The sequence below is a fragment of the Ranitomeya imitator genome, chromosome 3 (genome assembly GCF_032444005.1).
Source record: "Ranitomeya imitator isolate aRanImi1 chromosome 3, aRanImi1.pri, whole genome shotgun sequence".
NCBI lineage: Eukaryota > Metazoa > Chordata > Amphibia > Anura > Dendrobatidae > Ranitomeya > Ranitomeya imitator.
This window is the reverse complement of record NC_091284.1, coordinates 610,297,259-610,309,633: the sequence shown is the minus strand read 5'-3', so window position 1 is coordinate 610,309,633 and position 12,375 is coordinate 610,297,259.

The following is a 12,375-nucleotide window of genomic DNA, read 5'->3' as shown; positions in this document are numbered from 1 at the left end:
AGGGCAGTTTCGGTGGAATGGTGTGACCAGAAGCCAGATTGTAGGCGGTCAAAGAGGGAGCAAGAAGAGAGATGGGAGGACAGTTCAAGGTAGACGTGTTGTTCCAGAAGTTTTGAGGCATAGGGGAGAAGTGATATAGGGCGATAGCTAGATACAGAGGATGGGTCAAGAGAGGGCTTTTTGAGGATAGGTGTGATGGAGGCATGTTTAAAGCTTGAGGGGAAAACACCAGTTGTTAGTGATAGGTTGAAGAGATGGGTTAGGGTTGGGATGAAGATTGTGGTGAGGTTTGGGATGAGATGGGATGGGAGTGGGTCAAGTGCACAGGTGGTGAGATGTGATCTTGAGAGTAGAGTGGAGAGTTGATCTTCTGTAATGGTGGAGAAGTTGGTTTTGGAGGTGGAGGGCTGGGAAATCGGGAGGAAGGGCTCTGGGGGTTGTTGACCAAAACTGTATCTAATGCTATCAATCTTCTGCTTGAAAAATAAGGCAAAGTCTTCAGCAGAGATAAGTGGGGAGGGAGGAGGTGCTGGGGGACGGAGGAGAGAATTGAAGGTGTTGAATAACTGTTTAGGGTTGTGAGACAGGGAGGATATGAGAGATGAGAATCTTTTCTGAAATAATGATATGTTATTTGAGAACCTGCAGATAAAATTAATTGAGAGGGCATCACAGATGTCTTTTAAAGGGATCCACCCAGACCTATACTTGGGGGATCACCTGAGGCAGGAAACCAACGTTTAAAATGTTGAATTTTATACATAATACAATAAAAACATGCAAAAAACTTTAAAATCACTAAAATTAGTCACGCATATGACATTATCACAGGCTCATAATAAAACCAACCACTTGAGACAAACTCCAAAAAATGAATTTACATGGGCCAAATGTCTATATGAACAGCATTTCACCAAATAGTATATACCCACACCCAACACAAGTTCATACATGCTATATCCAATCTGAAGCTAGCAATTACTATGTGCTGTCTTGAGCTCTGTTATGAAACACTAATAATAATGGCTACGCCTTACTCAACAGCCTAGGACACTTAGAATAAGAGCTATTTGCAGGGCCAGACTGGCCATCTGGCAATTCTGGCAAATGCCAGAAGGGCCTGTCTGGTTGTGGGCTGCCTTGTCTGCAACATTGTTAGCAAAATTGGTGTTCTCAAGACACCCATACTGTTAAGAGTTGTGACGGAGCACAAAGTTGCTCACTCAGTCACTTAACCCACCAGGCCACTCTCATCATTAGAATCATTTTTCTTGTAGTAAATCTTGCTTTCCTCTATTCAGAGTAATATTAATAACATTTCCCATCTAGTGATTGGGGACGAAGACAGCATGGGCCTGTGTGATTTCAAATGCCAAGGCTGAATTTCAGCCCCAGTCCGTACCTGGATGGTAGTGAACACAGCCTATCTATATAAGATGTATGCAGACAAAATAGTACTGCCTGATCAATTACTCAGTTCCAGAACTGTCAGAATAAAAGAATAGCCAGATAACAAAACATGGTTGGGCACATAGAGGTTAATGAAAGAAGCTGAAAGCATCACCCTTCAGAAATAACATGGTGTGGTGCTAGTAATAAAGAAGACCCATATGGCATTATGTCAGGCAGATCAGAGACCCGACGCGTGTCGCCACCCTCAGTGACTTCATCCGGGGTACTTCCTGCAGGTTGCCTGTGTCATTATATACATGTCATAACTGTAAATCAATTGCAGCTGTGCTGCTTACTGGAAGAGCATGAAGCATATCAAGCTGGACACTAGATGAACGGCGTGTAGCCCGCGATAACAGCGCACGTCATCGCACTCACAGTATGGTAACCATAAAGATCAATAAACTTGCTAGCTTCAGATTGGATATAGCATGTATTAATTGTGGTAGGTGTGGGTATGTACTATTTGGTGAAATGCTGTTCATATAGACATTTGGCCCGTGTAAATTCATTTTTTGGAGTTTGTCTCAGGTGGTTGGCTTTATTATGAGCCTGTGGTAATGTCACGTCATGTCATGTGTGACTAATTTTAGTGATTTTAAAGTTTTTTGCATGTTTTTCTTGTGTTGTGTCTACTTAAATTCAACATTTTAAACTTTGGTTTCCTGCCTCAGGTGATCCCCCAAGCATGACAAATTCCTTCTAATTTTCTACTGTTATTTGAGAACCTGTAAGGTATGTACATAGATAACACTTTAGTAAGATGGTGAAACGTTTTCCTAATAACATGAAATAGTTTTCTGTTTCTACTTTCTGATAGATTTAATTTGAATTTTACATTTACTATATGTAATCATATTTAAAAGGTAAGACCATTTATTTTTTCATATTTAATTTAATTATTAAGCTATACTTACCATGGATTGTTTTTACGTATACCTTACAAGAGTCAGAATGCTTTCTTTTTCCACAAACGTAGCCCTGCAGGGAATTTAATTTTAGGAAAAGTTGTAGTTTTTTCAAGGAACCATTTAATTTTCCATGTAATGTATTGGAAAAGAGAACAATTCTTTGTGGGTTGATATAAGAAAAAAAACAGCAATCCCAATACAAAACATTAAATTGAATTAAATAAACATAATACTTGTATATTTATTTACATACAAATACATGATATGCTAAAGTACTATAATAGAATTTGTTATATCAATCAATGCATAGGCGTTCATCTTGAATGTGACCACTGCCAGGTATATACCTCAAATGCATATGTGCCATGAACACAGTGTGTCCCTAGCCTTATGCCTAAGAGATTGGCTACTTTCTCTTGTTAATGCAGCATACCTCACAAACATTGCAGCACTTGTGGTCACATGCTTCTCTATTAGTGGCTGCTGGGGGGGAGCATATGATCAGACCAATCCATTAGCTTCCTACAATTATAAAGTACCTTACTTGGGAAAATGGCCTTTAGGGCAAAGGAGCCTAATGAACCGGTCTGGTCACATGCTGCTCCACGAGCAGCCATTGTATGGACATAATTACTAGTCAGTTTTTTAAAACAGTTGACCTAAACAGAGAAAGTGGCCAACCTTATTAAGTTCCAACTCAATTGTTATACAATTATGCCTTATATTGTAAGTGAGAGAGGAGCTTCAGAATGGCTTCTTAGGGCTTGAAGATTTTTGAGCTGCAATAATGGCCACATTGGCTTTTTTGGGTCAGTCATTTATTTTTAAAATTCAAGCTGTAGTTTTAACATTGTTCCCCATAAGACTAAGTCAAGACGACGATATGTTTTCTCATCAAGTCAAGTAAGCAAATCACATTCTGATTAAACTCTGATCAGTTTAATCAGAGTGTGATCTTTATCTGATCTGATTCTATCAGATGCGGAGAAGATGGGGAAAAAAACACAGACAGATAATAAGTTCGTCTGCATGAGACCTAAACCTACATTGTTTCCCAAATGCCTTCAGCACATATCATCATATTTCAATACAAAAATTGAAATGAGAAGATCTATAAATTATACAATTTACACTGTGAAACTCAGAATTTTAAAAAATGGAATAGATGCAAATACTAAAATGTATTATTAAAAAGAAATGTCAAGAAAACAAAAAAGGTCAGAAAAAAAACACGAACTATTTAAAATAAAGAAAAATCTGACATTTGTAAATGTCTTATTTGAAATAAAAAATAACATCTCAAAAATTATACTTTGAAGTAGTCTAACAATGTAGGGGAGATAAAAAGGACTATTTATTATTGGTGGTAGATATTTCGCTTCACTTAAATAGATGATGTATTTCTAATGTTACACGAAAGATCCGTCCTACGTCATTTATTTTGTCATCAACTTAAATTGTCTCAAAAAATGGTTATTCTTTGTGATTAGTTACCAATGGAATTGAATATGTCATGAATTTTACTGTTTAATAAAATATCCAGAAGTCTAGTTGGTAACTGCACAAGACAAAAGTAAGAAGATGCTACATTCCCCTACATTTCCGTGTGGACACAATGTCTCATTTCGAGGTCTGTGAAGTTATTATATGTCTCCATATTATTTACACACAAATTTTCAGTTCTTTTTTAATCTCTGAAAATGTAGATATATTCCATATAATTTGACATACTTTATTCCAACATATCACACTGCAGTATTCGTTAATTTAAATGAAATTGGATGAATGTCCCTATGGAGACAAATCTTTCAGGAGGAAATGAACCGATTGACTTTAATGCTGTGTATCTGCTTCATTTGCAAGCAAAATATAATTGCTGTCAAAGGAAGCATGGAAAAATGCATGAAGAAAGAATATAGGGAATTCCTTTAGATGGGACCTGGTATCTTAAGTAATAATAAATGATTACTACTCACTTTTTCAAAGAACATTAAAACATGCTAAAATAATCCAATGGAAATTATGAAAGGGATTAATAGATTAGGCATTTTGCATAATATAAAAGCAAATCATATTATAATTAGAAAAACATGAATACCTTACCTAGTACAGTACCACACCCGTGAAGTTTTTCTAATTGTTGAAACTCATTTAACTAGGCAAACAAAACAACTACATTTTGAACCAGATTCCTATAAGTTTACCAATATAGGGTATGTACACATTATGTCATTTTCAGGCACTTTTTACCTAAAAACATATTATTTCTGCCAGCAGTGATACCAAGTTTTTCTAGGCGATGATGCTTGAGAGAAACATTGGTGGCCTTCGTTAACAGTTTTTTTTATCATTCTTGCAGTCATTTTGCTATCCTCTTTGCGGTTTTGCAATACTTTTTCAGGCAGATTCCAGGCAGAATAGACTTGAAAAAGACATTGTGTGCACATACCTTGAAAGCATTTAAGAATGCTAAAATAATTAATATATTCACTAGGTGACAAATTGATTTGCTATGCATATGTTCAGTCCTTTAAGTATATGTTGGATTATGTGTTACTCTGTAATGTCTTATTTTGTTTTTGCATGTCCTCTCTGAACTGTACAGTACAGCAGAATATGTCAGCACTATAGAATTAAAATTAATATTAAAAAATATATACCGTTTTTTAAAAAACACCAACGACAAACATTGTTGCAAATACAAGCAGAGGGATGACAAATAACACTCTTCAAGGAAAACACTACAGTCGATTTACTGAAGCATCTTCAAAAACTCAGCAGGTATGCTGGCTTCTAAAGGACTCCAAATGCTCTATCCCACATGCGCCTACTTTGTTAGAATTTTTTTTTTTAAAGTAGTCCAACTAAACTACTCTCTTGTAAAGGTGACATAAAGTTAAACCAAAATAGCCATTATGAAGAAGCCAGTTTACTTCAAATATTGTAATCAAAACTACTCCCTGTTAGAAGAGAATCAGCTCCCAATGATGCTCTCCAACAATATCCAAAACTGATAGAATTTCATGACCTCAATTTTCTGCTTTTTTGTGTTCCTTTTGTCTTTTCCCTTTTCAAAGAGCCATAACTATTTTTATTCCTTCAGCAAAATAGTCACTTTAGTGTTTATATTTTTCTGTACAAGTTCTATTTTTCAATGGCACAATTCCTAGTATCACAAAATGATTTAGAAAACAGAAACAAAGTTCAAGTAAAAGGGTGAAATATGTCATTCCACCATTGTTTTTTGTCATTCATTTTGCAGTTAAAATAATCTGGCAACATGATTCTCCAGGTCAATATGATTGAACAAATCACAAATTAGTAATGTTTTTATTTTTTACTATGTGGTTAAAAAAAAGTCAGAAATTTGTAAAAAATAATTTTCAGATTGTGTGTTCCGGTTACTACCTGTGTCTCCGAATAGTGTCCTCACATTGGGCTGCTTCTGTGAAGGAGCATACTACATAGATCACTGTTTGCCCATGGGGTGCTCCATATCCTGCTCACTATTTGAGGCGTTTAATTGTTTCCTCGAATGTGTCGTCATGGATGTTTATAAGGCGGCACATATTATCCATTACCTCGATGACTTCTTATGCCTGGGCCCAAAAGATTCGCCACAGTGTGAAAACACGCGGTAGTCCTCCTGTGAAAAGGAGAGAGCTGGAGGGAGAGTGGACACCCCAGAGCCGAGGGGTTAGATTGATGTTATGATCTGGTGGCCTAGGAGCAGCATGAGACGTACTCTGGAGAAGGTGGTCCCTGTTCTGACCGCAAACCCTGAACCTAGCAGCGCAACTAGAAGTAGCCGTGGGGGGTACCTAACACTCCCTAGACCCCTCGGCACAGCCTAAGATCTAACTACCCCTAAAGACAGAAACAGGAAACCTATCTTGCCTCAGAGAAAATCCCCAAAGGATAGATAGCCCCCCACAAATATTGACTGTGAGAGCAGAGGGAAATAACATACGCAGATATGAAATCAGATTTTAGCATAGGAGGCCATACTAGCTAAAAAGAAAGAATAGAACAGAGTACTATGCGGTCAGTATATATACACTAGAAAATATCCACCGCAGAAAATACGGATCACCACATCTGACTAAAGACATGGGGGGTATATCTGCATCTCCAGAGAAATAGTTGGGCTGCACAAAATCCTTCACAGACCAAGCTGGACAAAACAAAAACATGAAAATGCACAGAACTATAAGGTCCACTGCAGGTGGACAGCAAAAACAAAGCCAGGACTTATCTTTGTAGAAAAACACAGCAAACTGGAGAGACCAGCAGGGAAGTGAATCCTTCAAGAACAATGGACAACTGGCACTGACTAAAGGATCCAGCAAAGCTATATACCCCAGTCAGTTTTGCAATTAGTAGATACACCTGTCCACTCCTGCAGTCCAGGCACAACTGCATTACCCTCTACAACAACCGGAGGGAGTCCAAAAGCTGAATTCACAACAGTACCCCCCCCCCTTGAGGAGGGGTCACCGAACCCTCAACAGAGCCCCCAGGCCGATCAGGATGAGCCCGATGAAAGGCACGAACCAAATCAACGGCATGGACATCAGAGGCAGAAACCCAAGAATTATCCTCCTGGCCATAACCCTTCCACTTGACAAGGTACTGAAGCTTCCGCCTCGAAAAACGAGAATCCAAAATCTTCTCAACAACATATTCCAACTCCCCATCGACCAATACAGGGGCCGGAGGATCAACAGAGGGAACAAAGGGCTCCACTTATTTCCGCAACAAAGATCTATGGAAGACATTATGAATAGCAAAAGAGGCCGGAAGCGCCAGGCGAAAGGACACCGGATTAATAATCTCAGAAATCCTATAAGGACCAATAAATCGAGGCTTAAACTTAGGGGAAGAAACCTTCATAGGAACATGACGGGAAGATAACCAAACCAGATCCCCAACCCGAAGCCGGGAACCAACACACCGACGACGGTTAGCAAAACGCTGAGCCTCCTCCTGAGACAGCACCAAATTGTCCACCACATAAGCCCAAATCTGCTGCAACCTGTCGACCACAGAATCCACACCAGGAAAGTCAGAAGGCTCAACCTGCCCAGAAGAAAAACGAGGATGAAAACCAAAATTACAAAAAAAAGGCGAAACCAAAGTAACCGAATTAGCCAGATTACTAAGGGCAAACTCGGCCAATGGCAAAAAAGCCACCCAATCATCCTGATCAGCAGACACAAAGCATCTCAAATAGGTCTCCAAGGTCTGATTAGTTTGCTCAGTCTGGCCATTTGTCTGAGGATGAAATGCAGAGGAAAAAGACAAATCAATGCCCAGCTTGGCACAAAAGGCCCGCCAAAAATTAGAAACAAACTGGGAACTTCTGTCGGACACAATATTCTCTGGAATACCATGCAAACGTACCACATGCTGAAAAAACAACGGAACCAAATCAGAAGAAGAAGGCAATTTAGGCAAAGGCACCAAATGAACCATCTTAGAAAATCAGTCAAGGACAACCCAGATAACCGACATTCTTTGGGAAACAGGAAGATCGGAAATAAAATCCATAGAAATATGCGTCCAAGGTCTCTCAGGGACCGGCAATGGCAGAAGCAACCCACTAGCACGGGAACAGCAAGGCTTAGCCCGCGCACAAATCCCACAGGACTGCACAAAAGAACGCACATCCCGTGACAAAGAAGGCCACCAAAAGGACCTACTCACCAAATCTCTGGTACCAAAAATCCCAGGATGGCCAGCCAACACAGAACAATGAACCTCAGAAATCACTTTACTAGTCCATCTATCAGGAACAAACAGTTTCCCCACAGGACAGCTGTCAGGCTTATCAGCCTGAAATTCCTGAAGAACCCGTCGCAAATCAGGGGAGATGGCAGAAAGAATCACCCCTTCCTTCAAAATGCCGACCGGCTCAAGAACCCTAGGGGAATCAGGAAAAAAACTCCTAGAGAGGGCATCCACCTTAACATTCTTAGTACCAGGAATGTACGAGACCACAAAATCAAAACGGGAGAAAAACAGGGACCATCGAGCCTGTCTAGGATTCAGCCATTTGGCACACTCGAGGTAAATCAGATTCTTATGATCGGTCAGGACCACAATACGGTGCTTGGCCCCATCAAGCCGATGTCGCCACTCCTCAAATGCACACTTCATAGCCAACAACTCCCGATTGCCGACATCATAATTGTGTTCCGCAGGCGAAAACTTCCGAGAAAAGAAGGCACACGGTTTCATCAAGGAACCATCAGAATTCCTCTGAGACAAAACGGCCCCTGCCCCAATCTCAGACGCGTCAACCTCACCCTGAAATGGAAGAGAAACATCTGGCTGACGCAACACAGGGGCAGAAGCAAATCGGCGTTTAAGCTCCTGAAAGGCAGAAACAGCCACGGAGGACCAATTCGTCACATTAGCGCCTTTCTTGGTCAAATCGGTCAGAGGTTTAACCACACTGGAGAAGTTGGCAATGAAACGACGATAAAAATTAGCAAAGCCCAAGAATTTCTGAAGGCTCTTCACAGATGTGGGCTGAATCCAATCATGAATGGCCTGACCCTTAACCGGATCCATTTCTATAGATGAGGGATAAAAAATGAAACCCAAAAAAGAAACCTTCTGCACTCCAAAGAGGCACTTTGACCCCTTCACAAACAAAGCATTATTACGGAGGATCTGAAATACCATCCTGACCTGTTTCACATGAGACTCCCAATCATTGGAAAAAATCAAAATATCATCCAAATATACAACCATGAATTTATCAAGATTACTCCGAAAGATATCATGCATGAAGGATTGGAACACAGATGGGGCATTAGAGGGTCCGAATGGCATCACAAGGTATTCAAAATGACCTTCGGGCGTATTAAATGCAGTTTTCCATTCGTCACCCTGCTTGATACGAATAAGATTATATTCCCCTCGAAGGTCAATCTTAGTAAACCAGCAAGACACCTTAATCCTAGCAAACAAATCAGTAAGCAAAGGCAAGCGGTATTGAAATTTAACCGTGATCTTATTCAAGAGGCGATAATCAATACAGGGTCTCAAGGAGCCATCCTTCTTGGCAACAAAAAAGAACCCCGCTCCCAACGGTGAAGAAGATGGCCAAATATGCCCTTTCTCCAAAGACTCCTTAATATAGCTCCGCATGGTGGTATGTTCAGGCACAGACAGGTTGAAAAGTCGGCCCTTAGGGAACTTACAACCTGGAATCAAATCAATAGCACAATCACAGTCCCTATGCGGTGGAAGGGAACTGGATTTGGGCTCATCGAATATATCCTGGAAGTCAGACAAAAACTCAGGAACTTCAGAAGAAGGGGAAGAGGAGATTGACATCAAAGGAGCCTTATCATGAACCCCCTGACAACCCCAACTAGTCACAGACATGGATTTCCAATCTAACACCGGATTATGTAGCTGCAACCATGGAAAACCCAGCACAATATCAACATGCAAATTATGCAACACCAGAAAACGACAATCTTCCTGATGGGCTGGCGCCATGCGCATGGTCAGCTGTGTCCAAAACTGAGGTTTATTTTTAGCCAACAGTGTAGCATCAATGCCCCTCAAAGGAATAGGGTTCTGCAAAGGCTGCAAGGGAAAACCACAACATCTGGCAAATTCTAAGTCCATTAAGTTCAGAGCGGCGCCTGAATCCACAAATGCCATGACAGAAAATGATGATAATGAGCAGATCAAGGTCACAGATAACAGAAATTTAGGTTGTATAGTACTGATGGCAACAGAACTAGCGATTCTCTTAGTACGCTTAGGGCAATCAGAAATAACATGAGCAGAAACGCCGCAGTAAAAACACAACCTATTCTGACGCCTGAATGTTTGACGTTCAGCTCTAGACAAAATCCTATCACACTGCATAGGCTCAGGGCTCCGCTCAGAGGACAACGCCACAGTGTGCACAATTCTGCGCTCGCACAAGCGCCGATCAATCTGAATGGCCAGAGGCATAGAATCACTCAGACCAGCAGGCGTGGGGAACCACCATAACATCTTTAACGGATTCAGAAAGACCCTTTCTGAAAATTGCCGAAAAGGCATCCTCATTCCATTTAGTCAGTACAGACCATTTTCTAAATTTCTGGCAATACAATTTTGCCGCTTCTTGACCTTGACACAGGGCTAACAAGATTTTCTCAGCCTGATCCACAGAATTAGGCTCATCATACAGCAACCCCAATGCCTGAAAGAACGAATCAACATTAAGCAAAGCAGGATTGCCAGATTCCAGGAAAAATGCCCTTTCCTGTGGGTCACCACGCAGCAGAGATATGATGATTTTAACCTGCTGAATTGGATCACCAGAAGATCGGGGTCTTAATGCAAAAAACAGTTTACAGTTATTTTTGAAACTCAAAAATTTGGATCTGTCACCAAAGAATAAATCAGGAGTGGGAATCTTAGGTTCTAAGGCAGGAGTCTGAACAATGAAATCTGAAATACCCTGTACCCTAGCAGCAAGCTGATCAACCCGAGAAACTAACTCCTGAACATTCATGTTAATATTAGACTCCGAAGCCACTCAGAGGTAAAGAGGGAGGAACAGACCAAACAGGCTAAGGAAAAAAAAATGGCTCAAAATCTTTCCACCCTTCTTCTGAGATGCAATTAACTTATTGTGGGCCAGTTGTACTGTTATGATCTGGTGGCCTAGGAGCAGCATGAGACATACTCTGGAGAAGGTGGTCCCTGTACTGACTGCAAACCCTGAACCTAGCAGCGCAACTAGAAGTAGCCGTGGGGGGTACCTAACACTCCCTAGACCCCTCGGCACAGCCTAAGATCTAACTACCCCTAAAGACAGAAACAGGAAACCTATCTTGCCTCAGAGAAAATCCCCAAAGGATAGATAGCCCCCCACAAATATTGACTGTGAGAGGAGAGGGAAATAACATACGCAGATATGAAATCAGATTTTAGCATAGGAGGCCATACTAGCTAAAAAGAAAGAATAGAACAGAGTACTATGCGGTCAGTATATATACACTAGAAAATATCCACCACAGAAAATGCGGATCACCACATCTGACTAAAGACATGGGGGGTATATCTGCATCTCCAGAGAAATAGTTGGGCTGCAAAAAATCCTTCACAGACCAAGCTGGACAAAACAAAAACATGAAAATGCACAGAACTATAAGGTTCACTGCAGGTGGACAGCAAAAACAAAGCCAGGACTTATCTTTGTAGAAAAACACAGCAAACTGGAGAGACCAGCAGGGAAGTGAATCCTTCAAGAACAATGGACAACTGGCACTAACTAAAGGATCCAGCAAAGCTATATACCCCAGTCAGTTTTGCAATTAGTAGATACACCTGTCCACTCCTGCAGTCCAGGCACAACTGCATTACCCTCTACAACCACCGGAGGGAGCCCAAAAGCTGAATTCACAACAGATTGAGAAAGAAAGAAGGCGGTGTAGCTTGCTTCATGGGTGGGGTACTCTGCTGAGTAGCAGGAATTGCTACTAGGCCCAAAAGCATTTCCTGGGCCAGATGCCGTTAAAAAAATTGTACTTAGGTAAACAGGCGGTGTAACTTGTTTCACGGGTGAAGTACGCTGCTGAGTAGCACCACTTTCTACTAGGCCCAAAAGGATTTCCTGGGCTAGATGCCGTTACAAAATAGTAGTTAGGTAAACAGGCGGTGTAGCTTGCTTCATGGGTGGGGTACGCTGCTGAGTAGCATTAAATTCTACTAGGCCAAAAAGGATTTCCTGGGCTAGATGCTGTTACAAAATAGTAGTTAGGTAAACAGGCAGTGTAGATTGCTTCATGGGTGGGGTACGCTGCTGAGTAGCACTAAATTCTATTAGGCCCAAAAGGATTTCCTGGGCTAGATGCCGTTACAAAATAGTGGTTAGGTAAACAGGTGGTGTAGCTTGCTTCATGGGTGGGGTACGCTGCCGAGTAGCACTAAGTTCTATTAGGCCCAAAAGGATTTCCTGGGCTAGATGCCGTTACAAAATAGTAGTTAGGTA